General features: G+C 49.3%; 1 pseudogene; it reads right to left on the reverse strand.

Annotated features, from left to right (window-relative positions):
* Window positions 1-1,027: 1,027 nt before the first annotated feature.
* On the reverse strand, window positions 1,028-2,885 carry LOC146200742 (uncharacterized; annotated as a pseudogene).
* Window positions 2,886-15,100: the final 12,215 nt, after the last annotated feature.

The following is a 15,100-nucleotide window of genomic DNA, read 5'->3' on the forward strand; positions in this document are numbered from 1 at the left end:
GATTTTCTGTTCTTGGGCGCCAAGATTACCTCGGAAGGAGACTGCAGCCATGAAATTAGGAGACGCCTGCTTCTGGGAAAGAGAGCAATGGTTAGCCTTGACCGCCTAGTAAAGAGCAGAGACATTAGTCTGCCAACCAAGATCCGTATAACCCGTGCTATGGTCTTTCCAGTTGTGATGTATGGATGCGAGAGCTGGACTGTGAAAAAGGCTGACCGCCGAAGAATTGACGCGTTTGAATTGTGGTGCTGGCGAAGACTCTTAAGAGTTCCTTGGACTGCCAGAAGATCAAATCAGTCGATATTGTCGACCATAAACCCTGACTGCTCATTGGAGGGTAAAATTCTAAAGTTAAAGCTCAGCTACTTTGGTCATCTGATGAGAAGAGAGGAGTCGCTGGAGAAAGATTTGATGTTGGGAAAGGTTGAGGGTCGCCGGAGAAGGGGTAGGCAGCGAACGCGATGGTTAGATGGCATTCTCGAGGCATTGCAGATGAAGCTATGTGATGTTAAGAAGATGGTAAGAGACCGGAAAACGTGGCGTGACATGGTCCATAGGGTCACGAAGAGTCGGACACGACTGAACGCCTGAACTGAACTGTGGGTAACCCCAGGAACTATGTGGGGCGTTAAAGTCTCCTACGACGAGTAAGGGACACTTGTTTGCTATGCGCTTCGCAAGTGGAAAGAGGCGTTCGAAGTTGCTTTTGAGGCACTTAGGGTGGCTATATACATTCAGAACGAAGAGGCTGTTCGCTCGAGCGTGTTGCGGAACAAGCTCAATTAAAAGGTGATCAATATCTTGAATTGCTAGGGGATGGGAGATGGTGGTAATTGAGCTACTAACTAGAAACGCTACGCGAGGGGATGTGGATGATGTGGGCAGAATAGTATAGCCGGGGAGGGTGAGCGGGTTGGAGGGTTCCTGCAGGGCAAGGATGTCAGGTCCCGTAGCGCAGGACAGCAATTGGTGGACCACATGACGCTTCTGGCCAAAGCCCCGGCAGTTCCACTGCCAGAGTGTAAGGTTACGGTTCGGAGATGCCATCATGAGAGTCGATAGGGAGAGAAGCCATAACGGGTGGGTGGGAGTCACGAGCTACGGCAGGGATAGGATTGTGTTGTCCTTCCGGTGCTTTGGACTTCTTTCGTCTATTTGGGGTGGGGTCCCGCTTTGGGAGGCACGCTGCGTAAGAATTAAGCAGGGATTCAAGATCGTTATAGCGGTCAGAGAATACTTGCGTTAGCACGTCGAATCGGTGATAAAGAGTAGCATTGTCTTGTGTTATGGGGATTACAGCGTCTTTGAGGTTTGCACATTCCTGGTTGATGTGAGTGATAGCGTCCTGCAATTTTGCCTCAAAGCGTTTAGCAAGGGACTCAAGCAGGGTTGGTATGTCATCTAGTGAAATGGGGGTGGAGGGAGGGGGCGTCGTGCACAGAGTTGAATTCGTAGGGGGTTCTGTGTCAGCCTCCATTGCTAGCAAATCAGGAGAAGTAGGGTGGGAGTGGCTCGGCAAGGTGTGGGCGGTGGGTGGGTTTGGGGGTGGTGGAGGTTGGGATGCGGTAGGAGCGGAGGCAGGGGGAATGGGAGAGCCAGTGGCAAGAGCACTTATCTGGGCTTCCAGTTTGGCGATGTGCTGACGAAGGGCAATGGCTTCTGCTCGGGCTGCTGAAGCTTCTGGTTTGGCTGCCGCTGCCTCCTCCTGGGATTTCTCCAAGGCATGTTGTAGATTGAGAGTCGCTGTTGCGGGTGTCGTGTGCTGGTGAGAAGAGTTGGGGGTGTCCCAGGCTTGTTTCAGCGGCACTGTCCAGGCTTGCTTATGTTGGCTGGGCTGGGCGCGTCCGGACGACAGCTGGGGAAAATTGCCCCTGGATGCGACCGATTCTTGCTGCTGCGCTTGTAGGTGGCTTGGCTGTTTCCGTGGCTGGTGAAGGTTTCGCCCCTTGTACGATCCCGTACCGGCAAGAAGAGGGCCCTCGCACAAAATGCACTTTGGCGTACAAGGAGGGTCTTGTTGCGAATGTCGTGTTCCACAGCGGGGGTAAACGTTGGTCTTGGGGCTTGGGCATACGTCATGACGGTGACCCGGCTGTCTGCAATTGGTACAGGCGCCCGGACTGCCGCGGTATGGGGTGCAGCGGTGGATGGCTTCCATGTATTTGATGGAATGTGGGACTGCGTTTGCGTTGAAGGTGATTAAAATAAAGTGCGTCTTTCCCATGCGTCGGGCTGCTAGTATGGTATACTCCGGATTTCTTCGGACTTGGTCTTCGTAAAGTTGCGTTGGGGTCTCGTCATCATAGGCATTTGCGATGACTCCTCTGGTAGAGCCCGGTGGAGGTGCCACGTAAGCCGCGCACGGGTAGGTTTGGTTGCCAATGGTGAGGGTGGTCAGCGTCTTGAGTGTCTCGGCCGTTGGGAGGTGCGTTGTTGCCATGGTGAAAGTGTTGTTGGTCGGGTGGATGCGCAGGCCGAAGTTGTCCGGTAGAGTAATTTGGAGCTGGCTCTGCACTGCCTTCCAGAGTCGAGGTGTTGAGACGTCTCGGAGTCGTAGTTCACCTCGCGAGCGAACGACCACTCGGATAGCGTTGGGTGGGAGTGGTGGCAGCTGCTCGCTGCGCTGCACTGTGAGACGAGCCTCCTTGGTCGCAGGTGGTAGACGGGCCGGCACCTTGCCGCTCCCGGTAGCGGCTGCCTGCGGCGTCGCGCGCCGCGTTCCTGGCGTTCGGGTTAACTGCCTCGGAGGCAGCGTTCTCGGAGTGGCGAGGTGGTTTCGGCGAACTGGCTGGTCGGGAGGCGTAGGCTTTATACAGGACTGGTGTCCAAACATCTGACAGTAGCTCTTGTGCGGTAACGGTGTGGTCTTCAACCGTTACTTCCATGACAGCGGCTGGTATCGCCGGCGATGGCGGCGGAAGAGCGGAGGCGGAATTGGGCTAGTTGGGCGGCTGAGCGTCTGTCCGATAAATATTCTTAACACAGTAAAAGTCGGATTTCGCCCGGAATGGGCGGTTTTCCTGTCTTCCTTAGGTACTTAAGTTGCTTTTCGAGCAGATTAGTGGCCGTAGGAGAGATTGGGCAGGAGTAGCACGTACCGTTTGCCGGAGCCGACGTTCCAGACATCCGCTCGTGTTGGCCCCCTAGCGGCGAAAAAAAGCTACGGTATTGCTTTCGCAATCACCAGGCTTAACCAAGCTAAGCCATCAGCCAAATTTTTATGAAGCTAGGATCCGGTGGCAGCATCAGACGTCTTCATAATCAATAATTTTCGATAATATCTTTATAGGTTTGCTAACGTTCGTCCATCTCCTGGCAGTCGGACGGCTCTGCTTATGCCCGGAAGTAGAGATCTCGGGCTAAATCATGGGCCGCCTCGCTGCCGGGAACGGACGTGTGTGCTGGGACCCAAATTAGGGTGATTTTGCGATCGCTTTTAGCTGCAGCTGATAGAATGTGGGCGGCTTCTTGCGAGACCCTGCCTTTTCCGATATTCTAGATAGTAGTTTTACTGTCGCTAAGGATCAATCTAGCCTTCGTTCCGACGCAAGCGACCGCTATTGCGACCTCTTCCGCCGTGTCTATGTTTCTGCTTCGGATGGTGGCGAAGACGACTGGTGCGCCGCTACCATCGACTACCGCGGCGACTGCCACCCCCGATCGCTCGCTTGCTGCGTCTAAGTAACCTCTTCACTCTGAATTCTTTTTCTCTTTTAACCAGTGCTTCTGCTCTCTTTTCCCGTCTCTCTGATTTATTTATTTATAGGAAGGGAAAGGCGCGGTAACTGTCTCACCAGGTTTTCTTTGGACACCGCAACCGCGCCGTAGGGGAAGAAAGGAAGATGGGAATGAAAGTGGAAAGAGAGAAAGAGGAGCCGTAGTGGAGGGCTACGGAGTAATTTCGACCACCTGGGGATCTTCAACGAGCGCTGACATCGCACAGCACACCTCGCCTCTTCGTTTCGCCTCCATCGAAACGCAGCCGCTGACGTCGGGTTCGAACCCAGGTACTCCGGCACAGTAGTCGGGCGTCTTACCACTGCACCACCCCGGCGGGGCTGTTCGAGTGACGCACGCTGGATTTTGGAAGGGGAGAGAGCGAGAAAACTTAATAAACGGGAAGCTGGCTGCTGGAGGAGACGGACGCCACTTTGTTTCGCTCCGCAAAAGTTCATCTGCGAATGCGGTATTTGACTTCTCACCTTCTATCCTGTGTTACCAACAGATGCCTGAACCTTGAAACACCACGGGGACACCGGACTTTCGACGGTAGGCCCAATTTTCTGGATTTTATGAGTCTTTAAAAATTTCTGACCGAGGCCTAGGCCTAGTTCGACTCCGAAGCCTCGCTGGGCGCTAGGCGTTACCCGAAGAGGCTGGGAGCAGCGTCGCGACTTGAGACGAGCAAGATGATGGAAACCGTGGAGGGAAGAGACGCTTCCGCCAGCGATATTTTGAACGGACAATGGTTCATCAGAAGAAGAAACCGAAACGTGGCCGTCAACAACGCCCAAGCCGACTACGTTGGAACGCTGAGCCCACCCAAGCCCCCTCAAGGGAGGAAGCTGGCCGAAAAATCGATTGAGCGACAGCAGGAGCGAATTCCCAGCACCGCTAACAAGATCATCATTCGCCCCAGAGGCGGAATTAACAGTATTATCAACATTGTAGGAAGATTGAACTTGTCGCGAGTTATCATCCAAGCCGCCGGCCTGGATCTGACGACCACGAAGGGTGACATCATCTCCCCAAACTGTACTCAGCAATCAATACTGGTCGCTACCACGGATACCGAGAGAACATACAAGTACGCAGCAATTTAAGCTCTGAAGATTAGACCCAACATAATTGAAGCCAAGTCATACATCGCCATGCCGGAAGACGGAGGCAAAGGCGTCGTTCACGACGTACCACTCGAATATTCAGCGGAGGAAATTAAAGAAATGATAGAATGGAGTGGGACTAATCCGCAAATCTCCGGTATTAGAAGATTGGGAGCGGGATCCAAAACCATTCTGATACTTTTCGAAGACTGGTTTGTGCCGAAATGGCTCAATTTCCAGGGAATCAATATGAGGTGCTACTTGTATAAGAAGAAGTACGAAGTCTGCACAACATGCGGCAGGCTGGGACACAGAGCCGATGTATGCCCAGACCCAACCAACGTGAAGTGTCGCGGCTGTGGCTTGGAACATCCAGGCGCTGAACACACATGTGAACCTAAGTGTCAACTCTGCGGCAAAGACCATGTCCTAGGAGACAAAAAATGCCGCGAAATATACAGGATGCCCTACCTCTCAAAGAAGAAAATGTGGGAGAAAAGGCTAGAAAAACAACAACTGCAATCAACTTCAGAAAGCCAGGGATCCATCCTCTACTCTTCGGAACAAGAGCACCGGGGACGAGAACCCCGAGGAAGGAACCGGGCAAACACGGACTCACGGTCGGGGACCCGATCGAGATCAAGATCAAGCTCGAGAACCAGAGAGACCTCGAAATCCCGGGACACGAGCCAGGGACGAGGACCTGGCCTGCCTCCCAGAGATCCTAAGAATCCATGGGACCAACTCAAGTCAGCAGACAACAAGACGGTAAGCTTCGTTAGCAAAACCTCCCAGGCTGAAAATAGAGAGATGAAAAACTCAGAGGGGAAAACGCAGAACTTAGAGAGATGATCAAAGAAATGAGTCGCGAAATTCAAGAACTTAAATCTAAATTCACCGAAAAGCCCACGGCTAACAGCCCGCCAGCAAATCAATCACATGAGGTACCAAAAACCACAAATTCAATTACTACTAATTCTACTTCAGAGGAATCAAACTGTATGAACTTGGAATTCACCCGGCCGCCACCCCAGAAGCGTAAAGGGGGAGAGACCGATCCATTTATAACCCTTAATAGAAAATTTGAGCAACGTAATGACAAATTTGATAAGCAACTCGAGAATATTAACACGCTAATCCAGCAACTTCTAGGGGCTCAGGGACAGATGCAAGTGCAGATTCAAAATCTCACTAAACAAATGCAGGAATCATCACTAGCCTTCTCTGAATCCAGTAACAGAATCGCAAAACTAGAAGAAACAATCGGTAACAATCATGGGCAAAAGCCATAATCAGAAAGACAACTCCACGATCTGGCAGTGGAACTGCCGAGGGTATCAGAGAAAGCGAGCGCTATTGCAACAATACATAGAACAAACTGCCTACAAACCCATAGCTATCATGATACAGGAGACTGGGAAAAACCCAACCAAATTGTTTGGATATCAAAGCCACAGCAGCGATAGGGGCGAAAAATCCAAAGTCACGACTTTTATCCAGAGAAACATAGCCGCTACTAATCACGAGATCACATCTCGGGATATAGAAGCAGTTTTAACTGAAATCATCACCGGAAAAAAAGACCGAAAGAGTATCTTTCTCTTGAACATATACAGCACTCCGAAGCAAAAGAAAGTTAGGTTTCAAGCCCTATTCCGAAAAGCCCTAAAGATCGCAGGAAATAACCCGCTGATCATAGCCAGTGACTTTAATGCAGCCCATCAGGAATGGGGGTACAATCGGCAGGATCCTAAGGGCAGACAATTATGGGAAGACATGCAAACACTAGGACTCACCCTGCACACTGATCCAAATGCACCCACACGCACGGGTAATAGCGTCAACAGGGACACCACCCACGACCTCACCTTAAGCAAGAATGTAAGTACAGCGGACTTGAAAAACACCGAGCAAAACCTAGGTAGTGACCACTTCATTATTGCACTCACATTAGGAAAAGGAATCAAAATTAGAAAACCCAAACAACCCGAAATCACGGAATGGGAAAGATTTAGGCAAATACGAGACCGAGGGAATTGAGAAAATCGACGATATCGATAAGTGGTCACAAACGCTAAAGAAACATGTGGAGGAAGCAACAGTCACTCTAGAAGACGAAGATGCACCGCCGAATATCGATAGCAAACTCCTAAACATGTGGAACAAGAAACAGGACCTAGAGAAAAGCCTAAAAACACAAAGATGGAACCGTAACATTAGGAGAGCACTAGCTCGACATAATAAAGAGATGGAGACATACGCCATCAAACTAAATGAACAAAACTGGTGTAGCAGATGTGATGAAATGGAATGAGCCTCTCCAAAACATGGAATATTCTACGACACATGCTCGATCCGGAAAAATCTAAAGCACAAGCCAACGTAAATCAAACTAAAGTTAAGCATGCCTTCGAAGGCTCGGACGAACAATTGATGAGTAAATTAATCGAAATCTACATTGGACAAACGGAAACTGAAACGTTACCAGCATATGAGGGGAAACCTAACCTAGACTTAGACGCCCCCATTACCAGGGCTGAAGTCCAAGCTGAGATTATTGGATTAAAGACAAGATCAGCCCCTGGACCTGACGGTATCACGAACACTATTATCAGAAATCTAGACGATGATTCAATCACAGCCCTGACAGGATATATGAATAAGGTATGGGAGACTGGACAACCACCGCAGGCATAGAAAAATGCCAGTATAGTCCTCATACCCAAACCGGGGAAGCCGCCAAAGCTAGAAAACCTAAGACCCATATCACTGACCTCGTGCGTGGGAAAGCTAATGGAACGCGTTATTCAGACGAGACTTACCAAATACATGGAGCAAGAGAACCTCTGGCCACACGAAATGGTGGGCTTCAGGCCGGGTCTAAGCACACAGGACGTCATGCTCAGACTTAGATACGATATCAAAGCACATGAATCTTCAGATACAAAGACTATTCTCGGACTTGACCTAACCAAAGCCTTCGACAATGTCAAGCATAAGGCAGTGCTCGAAGGTCTCTAAGAAGTTGGGGTTGGAATCAGAACCTATAACTATATTAAAGATTTTCTCACTAACAGAGAGGTCACCATGAGCTTTCAAAGCGCCAAGTCACACACAATCACCTTGGGTAGCAAGGGAACGCCACAAGGCTCTGTCTTGTCTCCCTTTCTATTTAACATTGCTATGAGGGGGCTACCAGCACAACTAAAGCAAATACCGGACTTAAAATTTAGCATGTACGCAGATGACATAAATCTCTGGATAAATAAAGGTAGCGACGCAGAAATAGAGAGCAAACTCCAGGCTGCCGCAAATAAGGTGGTTGAGTACGCTGCGGAACGCGGTCTATCCTGCTCGCCGCAAAAGTCAGAACTATTCATCTACAACCCCAAATATAAGAAGAATACAGCAGACATAAAGATATATGTTGAAAACTACCCGGTTCCACAAGTAGAAGAAATTAGAATCCTAGGAATGATCCTCCAAGCAAGAGGGCAGAACACAAACACCATCAAAAAATTGGAGAACTACGCAGCCCAAGTTACGGGCATATTCAGAAGAGTAACGCTTAGAGGACACGGTCTCAAGGAACGTAGTCTACTCAAAATGACACAGGCCTACATCATCAGTCGCATATGTTATGCCACACCTTTTCTCAATCTCAAAAAGACAGAACGTGAAAAAATCGACGTCATAATTCGAAAATGCGTCAAGCGCGCACTAGGCCTCCCTGTCTCCACATCAACAGAGAAGCTGGAGAAAATGGGGATTCATAATAAATGGCAAGAGCTCCCTGAAGCTGTCAGAATCTCTCAACTGGAAAGACTAAGTCAGACGGAGACAGGCAGAGCCATCCTAGACTGGGTCGGACTCCAATCAGACAGAGGCCCACAGACGAAAACATCTATCCCACCCAACATAAGGGAACACATACTGGTACTACCCTTACCTCGAAACATGCACCCAGACTACAACAAAGAACGCAGAGAACACAGAGCCAAAGCCATCGCTAAAAGGATGAAACGCAAAGCAGTCGATGAAGTTGCTGATGTAGACGCATCATGCGGACGACATGGAGCAGCTGTCTCGGCAGTAGTAAATGGAGAAGGTGCACCTAAAATTGCGGCCTCAACACGCACCCGTGACATTAGTACAGCTGAAGAGGTCGCAATAGCGCTCGCATGCACTGGTACACAGGCCAAAACTATGATCAGCGAGAGCAAAACGGCTGTCTGGAATTTTGCAAAAGGACGGATCTCAGAGGAGGCCAAAAAGATTATTCTCACAAATCCCATTACTAGAACCATATCCATCGTATGGATACCAGCACACGAATCTGTCCCTGACAACGAAGCTGCGCACCTGCTGGCCCGAGATCTCTACCACCGGGCAGCGATAGAACAGCCCGAATGCAAGGGAATTAAAGATTGCGCTATCACGTACAATGAGATCACAGAATCTTACAAATTAGATCGAAAAGTATACCCTCCCCCAGATCGGTCTCTCACTAACAATGAAGCACGCGTCTGGAGGCGATTACAAGCCGATAACTACATCTGCCCTCTCTGGTTTTTTTTTTAACACAGACAGGGGAGGAAAAAGATTCTAATTGTAAAAACTGCGGACAAAAAGGCACGCTAGATCATATAATATGGCAATGCGCGGATTCCCCAGGCGCCGGCATTAACATTGATAGTAGAGAAGCGTGGGAGGTTTGGCTGCGGAGCGGAGATCCCACCGTTCAGCGGCACGCGACCCGCCTGGCGGCTGAGGCCGTGAAGAGTGCGTGTAACCTCACCTGACCTCAGCCTGCGGGGCCCTCCTGACCCGCTACCCGGCCTGCGTGCCGGGGACGGGAGATGAAGGGCTCCTTTTCGGTGGAAATAAAGTTCTCATTCATTCATTCATTCATTCATTAATAAACGCAAGCGTATTGGGGCATGCTCGTACCGGTACCCGCGCGGCCCGAAGGGGAGAAGCGAGTGAGCGAAGCGAGTGATCTAAAGAAAGGAAAGTCGCTTGATTCTACAACCCGTGAGGGTGCACGGCGAAACGTCAGGGGCGAGTGGCGCGCCACGTGTCGGGGCAGCGCCGCACATTGCGAGGAGGGGTTCTTCTGTGTTTGCCGCAAGATGGCTCTGCATGTGCGCAGAGCGCAGAAGAAATGTAGCGGAAACGTACTTCGCTACTCGTGTAACTGCGACTTCTGTAAGTAACATGCTCATAATTACCGATATACACCGCAGTATAACGTTCTACGGTTTCTAAGGCAACACCGCATTCACTAGAAGCGCTTTTGTACCGCTTTCAAGCATCGAACTCGTGGCTGAGTATGAGGAAAAGAAAGAAGAAAAGCAACTGCAAGAGCTCTTAAAATATTTAGGGCGTGAAGAAGAACGAACGCCGGGTATGTTCATGCATGATATAAAAGGCATCAAAGTTAGGCTAGAAGCTTTGGATGCCCAGAAGTACAGAGGCGCTGCGATAAGAGCGCGCACGGAAAAATGGCTCGGTGGCGAGACGCCAACAAAACGCGCCCTCGCTGATGAAAAGCGATATGCGCGCGCGAACGAGATAGCGGTTATTGAATACAAGGGGCGGAGGCATGATGAGCAAGACGGAATTATGAGCGCCGTCGTGGAACATTACCGTGAGCTGTTTTCGAGCAAAGCACCAAGTGAAGAAGGGTTTAGAGATAACTTTTTGCCTCTGATGCCAATGTTAGGGAAAGAAGTTACTGAAGGGTTAGAGAACGAAATAAGTGTGGAGGAAATAGAAAAGACCATTGATGAATTGAATGTCGGAAATTCCCCGGGTCCAGATGGTTTGAGTGCGGCCTTTTACAAGAGCCTTAAAAGTGAGTTATCTATCATGCTCTATAGGCTTTTCAATGAGTGCTTTGATGTGGGTTACCTGCCACCGTCGTTTTGCAACGCGCATACGGTCTTGGTTCCCAAGACTGATGAGCCAGCCATGCTTTTAAAAGTTACAAGCTATAGACCGATCACGTTAACAAATGTTGATTATAAAATTCTGACGGAGGTGTTAGTTAAGAGATCGCAATACATTATTAAAGATATTGTTGGACCTCATCAAACATGTGGAATAAAGACCAGAAGCATAGTAATAATATTCATGTAGTGCGTAGTGTGTTCAAGTGCTGCGATGCTCTAAACAGGAGAGTGGCCATGATTTAAGTGGATTTAGAAAAAGCGTTTTTTCGTGTGTCTCATGAAATATTGTACTCTTTGTTGGAACATATTGATGGTAGTGCCGTTTTATTGAAAGGAGTTATAATGGTTTATGCATGTTGCTCTTTACGCCTTATGATTAACAAAGTGTTATCTGAAGGAATTGATGTAAGAGCATCTGTGCTGCAGGGATGTCCAGTGTCTCCTCTCCTCTTTGCTATATATTTGGAACCATTGTGTAGTATGGTAATTGCTAAGAATACATCCGTGGTTTTAAGCTGGGAGTATGTGAAGTGAAAATATTGGCATACGCTGATGATGTGGCGCTTTTTTGTGAAGATCGCGAAAGCGTTTCGGAAGCTTTGAAAGTAACACAAAGGTATTGCAGGCAGACTGGTAGTGCTGTCTCGGAGTCTGGCACGGGGAATGGGAAGAGGAACCGGAAATTTTCTCTGGAGTAAGATGGGCTACAAAGCCCGGAGTTTATTTGGGAGACCCATTGGACAAATACGGGGAAAATACGAATTACTGGAATGAAAAAGCGGAAGAAATATGGGAAAGGACGAAAGGATGGATGGGACGTAACCTCTCTATTTTCGCCCGTGCGACTCTATGCAATTCCTTTTTGGTGGCAAGCATAATGTATTTACTTCAAGTATTGTATTGTGCTCGAAGCAATATACAAAGGTTCCATCGTGTATTTGCGGTCTTCATTTGGTCGTCCAACTGGGAACGAATTAGCAGAGATAATCTCTTTCGGCGAGTTAAAGACGGAGGGTTGTCTCTAATGCATCTATATGTGCGGAAGATGGTTTTAAGGTTTTGTTTCCTACGTGACCAAACAGATGCATTCCTGAGAACCTTTATGCAAATCATGCTATCCAGTGCAATTCCATAGTTTATAGTATCATCATGCTCTTCTCGGGGATACACTGTGTCACGCTTCCTGCGAGAAGTGGTGTGGTCGTTCATTTTTTTGCGCGTGAGGTACTCTGTAGAGTATTTAGCGACGGTACCACCTAAGCGACTGTACAAGGATCTTATTTCACAATTGTTCCCAGCTCCATTGTACAGAACGTTATACTGTGAAGGCCCAGGGAAAGATGTGCTCAAACGAGTTAAAAACATGACCGTCGCACCGGGCGTAAAAACATTCTTTTTTAAATTGCATACAGGAACCCTCCCAGTCAAAACATGGATGGAAGAAAAGGGCCTTTTTAGAGCGCAGCTCTTTGGCGTCCGTTCCTGGGTTTCGCGTCGGCGTCGTCGTCGGCCTCGTAACCAGCGCCGCCCCCTTTCATCCCCCCAGCGCTAGCAGCGACCGACTGATACCGCTTGGTGCCGCTTACGCCGCTAGAGAGTCAAGATAACGTGACTGCATAGAACATCGTCGCCGCCATGCCGAAAGAGGAGGGGAGGGTCCCCCCCCCCCCTGTTCTTGTGTGGCGGATAGGGTGCTCTTCAGTTGCCGACGCGCCGGTTATTTCACGTAGGCCCTGGCACGTCGACGAATACATGACCACCTTCCCACGGCTAGACCTGGTTCTTGGCGCTGCGGAAGCGAGGGTATCATATTGTTTGCGTCGGCATCGGCAGTGTTGTCCCTGAAACCAACTCCGCAGCTGGGGTTGACTCACTATCGGCGTCAGCGGCATCAGTCAGTCGCTGCTATCTCTTCCCTCCTTCCTTTATCGCGTTGTCCGCTTGCTGCGCGCGCTTCTGCCCCCATCTTTTGCCGCTGGGTGTGCACGCCGCCCCCCTCCCTCCTCTTCCTGCGAGTTTCTGGTTGTCAAAGCGCCGGCTCGAACTTAATTCCTTTCTTCGCTCCTCCTCCAATGCAAACCCTGTGCGGTGGCAATCAGAGAGCCAGATCGCTGGCGGCGGATCTGTATATGTGCACTGCCCGAGCAGAAATTGCCGCTGCCGTTCGCCACTGCGAAATTATCTGCCAGTTCTTTCTGAGCCATGAGCGAGACGACCGGTGGAAGTCCTCCGTCTGCTGCTGCTGCTAAACGAGCTGCCAGAGCAGAGGCCCAGCGCCGTCGCCGCCAGAATCCAGAGCAGGAAGCGAGGCTGAAGCAGAAGCTCATCGCTGCCGTCGAGAAGACCCTGCCGTTCGCACCGCCGAAGCGGAGGCTCATCGCCACCGTTGAGAGCAACCAGGTGTAAGCGAGGCTGAAGCAGAAGCTCATCGTCGCCGCCGAGAAGGGAGTCTTTGTTAAAGGAATACGTGTGAAAAATAAAAAAAAGAAAACAAATTCTGTGATAGCGCATACATGTGTTGCTCGATTTCTTTGCCTCAATCTATCGAAAAGGTGAAACAGCTTATTTGCTGCGCTCAAATTTCGCATTAGGAAGTAACGTAATCGTCGGTAATTTTTTACCTTGCGGCTCGAACTGTCTACTATGTAGGAAACCTGAAACAGTTGAGCACGTGTTCCTGGATTGTTGGGATGTGGTGTTTTACTGGGATGTGTTACAATAGACACTTAAAAAAGACCTGCCATTGACGCCACGTGGAATTCGGTACTTGACAACTATTAATGATGATTTTCAGTATGACCTCATCATGCTACTGGGCCTTCACAGTATTTGGAGGAGTAGGATGGTTTATAGCAACTATGATGTCGACGCACGATCTGTGTGTGATTATTTTGTTGAACAAGTGTATAAACTAAAAGAAATTTTGAAGTAGCAAGACGCTGCGGAGGAGGTCTTGAGTCTGATGGACGAACTTGTGGTAATGAAAGTCCATTAGACATGGTTGTCAGCCAAGGGGCATGGCAACCACAATCTTTTACCGATGTATTTGTACCAATTCATGCGATAAAGAAAAAAAATCTCGTGGCTGAGTGGTAGCGTCTCTGTCTCACACTCCGGAGACCCTGGTTCGATTCCCACCTAGCCCATCTTGGAAGTTGCTTTTAATTTATTAAGTGCATGCCGGGATTTATCGCTCACGGCCAACGCCGCCGACGCCGACGACACTAGCTTTTCTGCGACACGAGCTCCTTAACGCTATCGCGTTAATATGTTATTGCCTATCAAACTAGGGATTGCATGCGTTTCTTCACGCACTTCAAACTAATGGCGTGTTCAGATGCTACCATCGATGTAGGTGTTGTAGAGACGCATCAAATGTTAGCTGGATGGCCGCTGGTCAGCCCGGAGATGCATGATGTGCTTTATGCACTTCCCTCTTTAGAAGAGGTATAGACAGCTTTGGAGTCAATGAAACGCGGGTCAGCGCCTGGACCTGATGGGCTTCCTGTGGAATTTTATTTGGGTTTCTGGGACGTTTTCGGTCCAGCACGGACCAATGTCCTTCGACAGTGCTTTGAGCATTTAGATTTTCCGGCCAGGTTTCGAAAAAAGACAATAAATCTGATCCCTTAAACGTGATCCTGGGATACCTCGTCCCGAAGAGTGGAGGCCGATCACCCTTCTAAACGTAGACTACGAAGCTCTCGCAGCCATCGTGGTTCGTCGCTTGAGGGGTGTGATGGCCTCCCTTATTGGTTGTCATCAGGTGCGCTCAGTTCCTGGCAGGGAAATACATAGGTGTCGTATGTCAATCGAGACATTATTGATTACACAGAGACGCTTAGCTAGCGGTATCCTTGTTTCTTTAGATCAAGAAAAAGCTTCTGACCGGCTAGAACATGGCTACATATTCGACGTTCTCAGTGCTTTTCAGTTTCCGAAAAATTTAATATGTTTAATTAAAAGCAGGTAATTAAAAGCACACTGGCGATGGATTGATGGGAAAGTGCCCATTTCCCTGTGACCCGCGGTGTCAGGCAAGGTTGTCCCCTCTCGCCTCTTTTGTTTGCTCTCAGCTTTGAGCCTTATTTGAGCAATAATTACAGACCAAAGTATCCGTGGCCTCTCTCTCCCAGGCTGTCATACGCTGCGTGTGACTGCTTATGCGGATGATAATACGTTGTATCAACGCCATGAAGTGAGCCTGCTGCGCTGCCTCCATCTTTTTTACAGATACGGCAAGGTGACTGGAGCTGCTCTCAATTTTGAATAAAGTAAATATCTTTTAACTGGCAGGCCAGAAGCGCGCCTTAATAATGCCCT

The sequence above is a fragment of the Amblyomma maculatum genome, chromosome 2 (genome assembly GCF_055883805.1).
Source record: "Amblyomma maculatum isolate TAMU_Amacu chromosome 2, ASM5588380v1, whole genome shotgun sequence".
NCBI classification, from domain to species: domain Eukaryota; kingdom Metazoa; phylum Arthropoda; class Arachnida; order Ixodida; family Ixodidae; genus Amblyomma; species Amblyomma maculatum.